Source organism: Nilaparvata lugens, chromosome 3 (genome assembly GCF_014356525.2).
Source record: "Nilaparvata lugens isolate BPH chromosome 3, ASM1435652v1, whole genome shotgun sequence".
Lineage (NCBI taxonomy): Eukaryota > Metazoa > Arthropoda > Insecta > Hemiptera > Delphacidae > Nilaparvata > Nilaparvata lugens.
In genome coordinates this window covers 64,581,670-64,588,738 of record NC_052506.1, presented here as the reverse complement: position 1 = coordinate 64,588,738, position 7,069 = coordinate 64,581,670, and the positions used below count along the sequence as shown (strand labels likewise).

The following is a 7,069-nucleotide window of genomic DNA, read 5'->3' as shown; positions in this document are numbered from 1 at the left end:
GATTCTATAATTCAGAATTTCAATAATATTGAACAATTCAATAATATTTGATATCCTGAATATAAAAATTCCTCAGGGTATAAGTTCGGCTGTCAGTGGAAGTTAGATAAATAATTTATCTTATGAACTTTGAGCTTCTATAAATCTTATTATGCAAAATATAATACTGATATTTTTATACTTGAATCGAGCCTATTTAATAACTTCAAATAGTGACATATAATTTAACATTTCATTCTCATATGAATTCTTAATATGACTTCTCCCCTTATTTATACTACTTGCACAATTATCTTTGAATCAAGCTTTATTTTTGAGAATAGTGATACCTTCAATGAGCTAGCTTTATGAAATTTCTAATCATTCATAGCACTGAGGATCCTCTTATTAAATTATATTTCAATAACTCACGTGCGAAGATTACTCACAAATTTTAAAGAGGTAGTATGGTTTTCTCCTCATGTGTCTTGTGCTTCTCTGGTAGGCTGCTGTCCTCCTCTCCAATGGGGATATTTAAATTAATAACTCATGTCATACAGCGACATCACTGAGTTTTATGAATATATTTTTAAATACATGAATTAAAACTTAAACTTTGGCAAAAATTAATTATTGTACAATGAGGGATTCAGTCCAATGCTCTCATAATTGGTGGGTGTTCCTGGTGACCTCTGGCAAGAAAGTGGGCAGTTGGTTTTCCCCTATTCTCTTTCAATGATACTTCTGACTTTTAAAATTTACATAAAATGTAAATATCTTCTCTCACTGGTGGATTTTAAATAATCCATGATGACACAATTTAGTGCTGCCAAATAGTCCACATCACCAGAGCATATTACTATCTTAAAATTGAATATCTTTATCCTTAATTCTTATTTTATTCTAATTACAATGTTTTATGTATTCTACAACACTTAAAAATTCTTATAATTTAAATAATGACCACATGGAGATTTTGAATTAAATAATTTTTGGCACCAAGCAAATACTGTATTGTGATTGGTACATCCCCAGACTGTAATATGTATCAATGCGCTCAATAAAAATAAATCCCATTTCCTTTATCTTTTTGTTTTGTTTTTAATAATTATTGTATTATTTACAATGAATATTTTTGTGTTTTCTCAATTGTTTATATAACATTTATTTGGCATGCTTAGTTTACAAAACCCTCTTATTCTCGTCTTAATGAATGCTACCTAGATGCAATTATTTTGCTAGCAAGTATCTAATTAAATTATTGTAGATGTTCAGCTTGATTGTTATTGATATTGCCAACAAGCGTTGTTTATATGGAACCTAATCTCAAATTCACACAATATATATTATTTCATTTAATAATTGAGAAATTGATTCCCATTTCAAAATGTGAGCCATAATCTTGGCTTTTCAAGTCGTTATCATCTTATCTATATTTTTTATTGATGGGTATATACTTGAAATTTGAATTTAAGATTTTAAGTAAATGGTAAAGTTAAATGATAATTCATGTCAAACCATTCATTCTAGACCTCAATTAAAAGACTAATTACTATGCTACCTTTGTACAGTTGAATTACTGCAGCTATTGAAGAATTCATTCAAAATTTAAAAGCTATTCAAAATTAAAGACCATTGGTGACAAATATTTTTGCTATTATGTCTGAGACCTTTCAATTCATTTCAGTCAATGAAATTTTTATTGGTATCCAAAAGTACCGTTATACAAGCGCCCCCGAATTTGAATTGAAAATATTTCAGAATCAAGTGTTCTCAATACAATATCCAATGATAAATTTTCATCTAAATACTACACATAAAAATATCACATTTTCATAATAACATACAGACTCTATCTGCATATGCCCACCATACTTTCTTCCTTCTAACATTTTTCTTCTCACAAACAATAATCACCATGAATATAACATGAATTTCATCTTCTTACACATAACATTATAGTACAACAAGTTCTGAACCTACTGCTCAACAGCGCTACCAACTGTTTCTATCACAATTTGCTTATCAACTAACCTTAATTCTCTCTACAATAAATCCTTCATTTTTCATCATTATGGGCTTTTTTTATTTACATTATTATTTTTTAGGTCTCACAAATAATTGATATCAAATATGACTAGATTATTCTCACATTTTTCTCTTAGGAGCATATTGTCGGTTCTTTGGTCTACAAAATATTATGGTAACTTGACTCATTTGAGGGTTTGGTAACTACATAAATGATATAAAACACTTAAATGAATATATGGACCCCAATTGAATACACAGATGATATGTATAGTCACAAAGAACTAATTTCATTACTCTACCATCTGATCAACAATGGCTGCTGGTTTTGATTTAGCTGGCATTGGCCGAGCATAGTACATCCCTTTCTGTTCTTACACATGTCACATTTTATGTTTGATTCTTGCTTAGATAACCTAACTAATAGATTTTCCACATTTTGAGGTGAATATAATCATTTCATATCTACTATTCCATCCTGTAAACTGTTCTGCTGATAATTATATTGAAAACAAATTATTTAAAATTATTCTTTGGTGTGTTGCAGATTTCATTGATCATGAGCGAATTAAAAACGATTTTGGTGACATGTGGAAGAAGGTTCAATATTGATTTTATTCGGGCAGGTCAGTATTTATTTTGATAAAGTTGTTTCCATTTGTCTCTTCTATCCAAATATTTAAATTTTATGATATGGCTTAACATCTACTATGTTTTCCCACCAGACGAGACTTGTACTCTCTTTCTCCTGTAGCTGAAGGGTATTATGTTGTGAAGTGGCTATGACTGTAAGTGGCCCAGGATGAATTGAAAAGAATTTATGGGTTACTTTTTCAAGAGCATTTGATGAACAATGGCTTTTCACAAGAGCTTCATCTCCCACTTTATATGAAAATATTTTATATGCTTGATCATGATAACGCTTTCAGTTACATGCTGCTTTTTCTAACCTTGACTGCACTAAATGGTGTAAATTGGAGTTGGTTATCTTATTTATCTTGAAGGTTGGAAAATCAACCAATTTCTCTATGGATGTAATATTTCTTTTGTCAAAGATAATTTCAAATGGTGTGAAACCGGTACTTTCATTCATACTGTTATTGTAACATTCCTCTAAGAACGGTAAGAATTCAACCCATTGTTGATGTTTTGTATTGCAGTATGTTCACATGAATCGAGAGATCTCTGCCATACGTCGCTCCACAGGATTAGCGCTGGGATTATACGTGGAAGTTCTAGCCTATTTAATATCAGCCAGGTGAAGTATTGCTTTCCATTGTTTTCTGCAGAAGTAGGTAGAGTTATCTGATAATATGCATTTAGGCTTGCCGATTTCATTGGTCCATCTTCCTGTTACACATCGAGCTAAGGCATCTCCTGTTAATTTGCCTATGGGAAATAGCATGGTATATTTCGAAAAAATACATGTGAGGATAAATATATATTTTTCCCGTATTGGGCCATAGGTAGTGGACCATAAATGTCTGCTGATATCAATTCCAGAGATGCATGGGGCAGGATAGGATTCATTTCACCTCTAATGTGATAACAGGGATATTTAGTCTTCTGGCATATGTCGCAAGCTCTTATTATCTTGGCTACTTTCCTATGCATGCCTTTGAAATAACAACTTTCTTTTAACATGTGTAGTGTCTTCCTTATTCCGAAATGTCCAATACGTTCATGTGCTTCCTTCATTAATTCCGTTTCTATAATATGTGTCAGTTGTAGTGGTTTTTAGCGGATTGGTGAAACATGAACCCCCTAAAGCATGTGTATTGCCATAGGTAGTTGGGTGGTCCCTTAGCTCCTTCCTTCATTAGTTCACGAATTCTGGACAATTTTGCGTCTTCATGTTCGGCAAAACAAATCTTCTCTGGGGTCAAAGTGGCGGTATGGATACATGGTCTGATGTTTGAAGGGTATGGTATGCTTTCTTAGTCATTTACGGCGAAACATTTTAGGTTAGTATCATGGCAGTAGGTGGTGTCCATTTCACGGGATAGAAAGTCAGCGGTCTGATTTTTCTTTCCAGGTAGATGTGTCAACTCTATATCATATCCTTGGAGTGCTAGAAACCATCTAGACAAACGGTTGTGATTTAATTAAGCAGTTTTGAAAAATGTCAAGGCTTTGTTGTCTGTATTGATGAATATTTAATTGCCGAGTAACAAGGTTCTGTATTTATTGCATACTTCAACAATACTTAATAATTCTTTTTCCGTTATTGAATAGCGTCGTTGTGTTGAGTTGAGTGTTTTGCTGTAGAATACTAAGACTCCTTCTCCTTGTTCATCCTCCTGAAAAATTTCTGCACCTATCGCATACTCAGAGGTGTCGACATTTATAAAGAAGGGTTCACTCAGATTGGGATGCTTCAACACGACGGAGTTTGGGAACGCTTCCTTTAGTTCTTGAAATATGTTTTCTTCTCAGTCCAGTTCCATTGTTTGGTGGCAGATAAAACGTGACTGAGTTGGGCTGTATAATGTGACATTTGTTTGTTAAATCTGCGGTAGAATTGTGAGAATCCAATAAATTTTTGTAATTGTTCTCGGCTGGCAGGTGAAGGAAAATTTCGGATGGCTTCGAGCTTACTGGAGTCTTGGGATATGCCGGCGGGTGTGATTATGTGGCCGAGATATTTGACTTTATCTGCAGAGAATTCGCACTCGAAGAGGTCCAACTTTAGCCCACAACTAATCAATCCATTGAACACCGTGTCGAGATTTTGGCAGTGTTCATGAATACTCGGGGAGGCTGTCAATCCATCATCAACGTATAGGGTACAATACCCCTTCTCGGGGTCGACAGGCGCTCCTGTGTAGGCGTTGTTGGCAATGGCATGTCGATGAACACATGTTGTTATTCCGCCTCTGATGCCTTGTTCAATGAACATAATATACATGTCATAGTGAGTTAGGAGTTAAAGTTCAACTTTTGTATACTTCAGCATAACATCAAAGGAGGAGCCTGGTGATGTGAAGTAGTGTGCACAATCCAAATTATAGTTTTTCAAGCACATATCTCTAAAGCTTTCAAAGACATTGGCCGAAGGAGAACGTCTGTTTTGAGGTATAGGTCACTGTACTCTCCCAAGGTCTTGCAGTCAAATTTCCCCCACACTTGTTGGGCATGCTCATATGCCTCATCACTGATGTGGCTGTCAGATAGCTAACTGAAAAACGTTTCCTTTGGAAGAACGTTATTTGAGTTAGATTCGGGAAAGCTAGTGAAGAGTTATAAAATAATAATTACATATGAAAAATATGTGTATACAAAGAAAGAAGAAACAATTGAGAAAAGAAAGAGTTGGTAGAGTACAAACATGATAATTAATTATCAAATTTTCACAAGATCTCATGAATGCATTGTAGCGGTCATAGAATGTGGGGGGGGGTCAAGGAATGGGTTTAGTCTATTGTTCTATTTAGGTAGAAATTGATCCGATGAGCGGTTCTGACAAAAGGTATTTGGAATAGCATATTAGGTCTTGGTCTATTGCATGGAACATGGAAATTTTACAAATTAATGAGATCTGGCATGAATATATTACTATTTAGAATCTCATATAATAACATTAATGGATCTCCTGGTTTTCAATTTTTGAAATTTGAATGTTGACGTCGAAGTTTCAGTGGAAAAAGCTATTGGACAAAATATAGTATACTTGTTAAAATAAAGATACCTCAATAATTTATTTTGAATAATCTCCAAATTAATGGCAGTGCTTAACGGCATATCGGTGTGTGAACAACTAATGGCTGTTTGGATTGTTGTATCGACAATAAGTTGCGAACAGCTATGCTACTATCATCAAAAGCTTACCGAGTTGAAAGCAGAGAAAAGTCGGGATTGCAATCAATAGTCCACACGACAGCAGTAGAAGGAATATAAGATTTCAAGGAAGCTTTTTTGCTCCAAAACCCCCTCCCCCCTCACCCCCTTCGTCCATCCTGCCACCCCTTCCCCCCGCCTGGTGGGTGGGAAGTGTTCTAAAAATGGATTTCCCCCTCCCCTTGCCCAGTGGAGGTAAGGCGGATGAAAAGAGAGAGATATATCTTTCTCTCTCTCTCTTTCTCTCCCCTTCCCCTTACCCAGTGGTGGTGAGGGGGTTGAAAAGAGAGAGATATTTCTTTCTCTCTCTCTCTCTCTTTCTAAAAATAGATTTCCCCTTCCCCCTGCCCAGTGGTGGTGAGGGGGTTGAAAAGAGATATCTCTCTCTTCTCTCCCCCTCCCCTTGCCCAGGTGAGGGAAAAAAAATTTCCCTTTTAGGAGGAAAAATTCCCTCTCTATACTGACAGATTAAAGTGAATCCATATTTCTACATCTAATGCTATACTGACAAATTAAAGTGAATGCTAGATGAGAGAAAAAAATCTCTTTGAGAGGGAAAAATTCCCTTGGTGACAGATTAAAGTGAATCCATATTTCTACATCTAATGCTATACTGACAAATTAAAGTGAATTGAGAAATTCTCTCTCCCAGTATAGATGAGGGGGATGAATAAAGTGAGGGGAAAATTCTCTACTGTCAAATTAAAGTGAATCCATATTTCTACATCTAATGCTATACTGACAAATTAAAGTGAATGCTAGATGAGGGAAAAAAATCTCTTGTGAGGGAAAAATTCTCTACTGTCAAATTAAAGTGAATCCATATTTCTACATCTAATGCTATACTGACAGATTGAAGTGAATTGAGAAATTCTCTCTCTCTCACATCTAATGCTATACTAGTGAATCTCTACAATGATCTAAGTTCTTTTACATTTTTTATCTGCAATATCGTACAAGCATTTCCAAAGTTCATCAGAATTTTTAACAACAGATAATGCTGAATCATTTGTACAATCATAATGTAGATGACCGCTGTCTAGAATATTGAGCAGTTCGAAAATCTCAGATAAAATCGAAAAGTGTACATTTTCTGTTTTTGTTAACGGTAAATCAACATCTTGACATCCTGTTGAAAATTTAATATTCTTCGCAATTGAATCAAATTCGTTAAATGAAATTGACATCAAGAGACGAGTTAATTTTTTGAATTTTGAAAAACCAT

General features: G+C 34.6%; 1 long non-coding RNA gene across 1 annotated transcript; it reads left to right on the top strand.

Moving 5' to 3' along the window:
• Positions 1–2,395: 2,395 nt before the first annotated feature.
• LOC120350535 lies at positions 2,396–3,259 on the top strand. Its single transcript, XR_005570861.1, has 3 exons — positions 2,396–2,451; positions 2,555–2,633; positions 3,168–3,259. It is a non-coding gene; the product is annotated as an uncharacterized LOC120350535 (long non-coding RNA).
• The last annotated feature ends 3,810 nt before the right edge of the window (positions 3,260–7,069 follow it).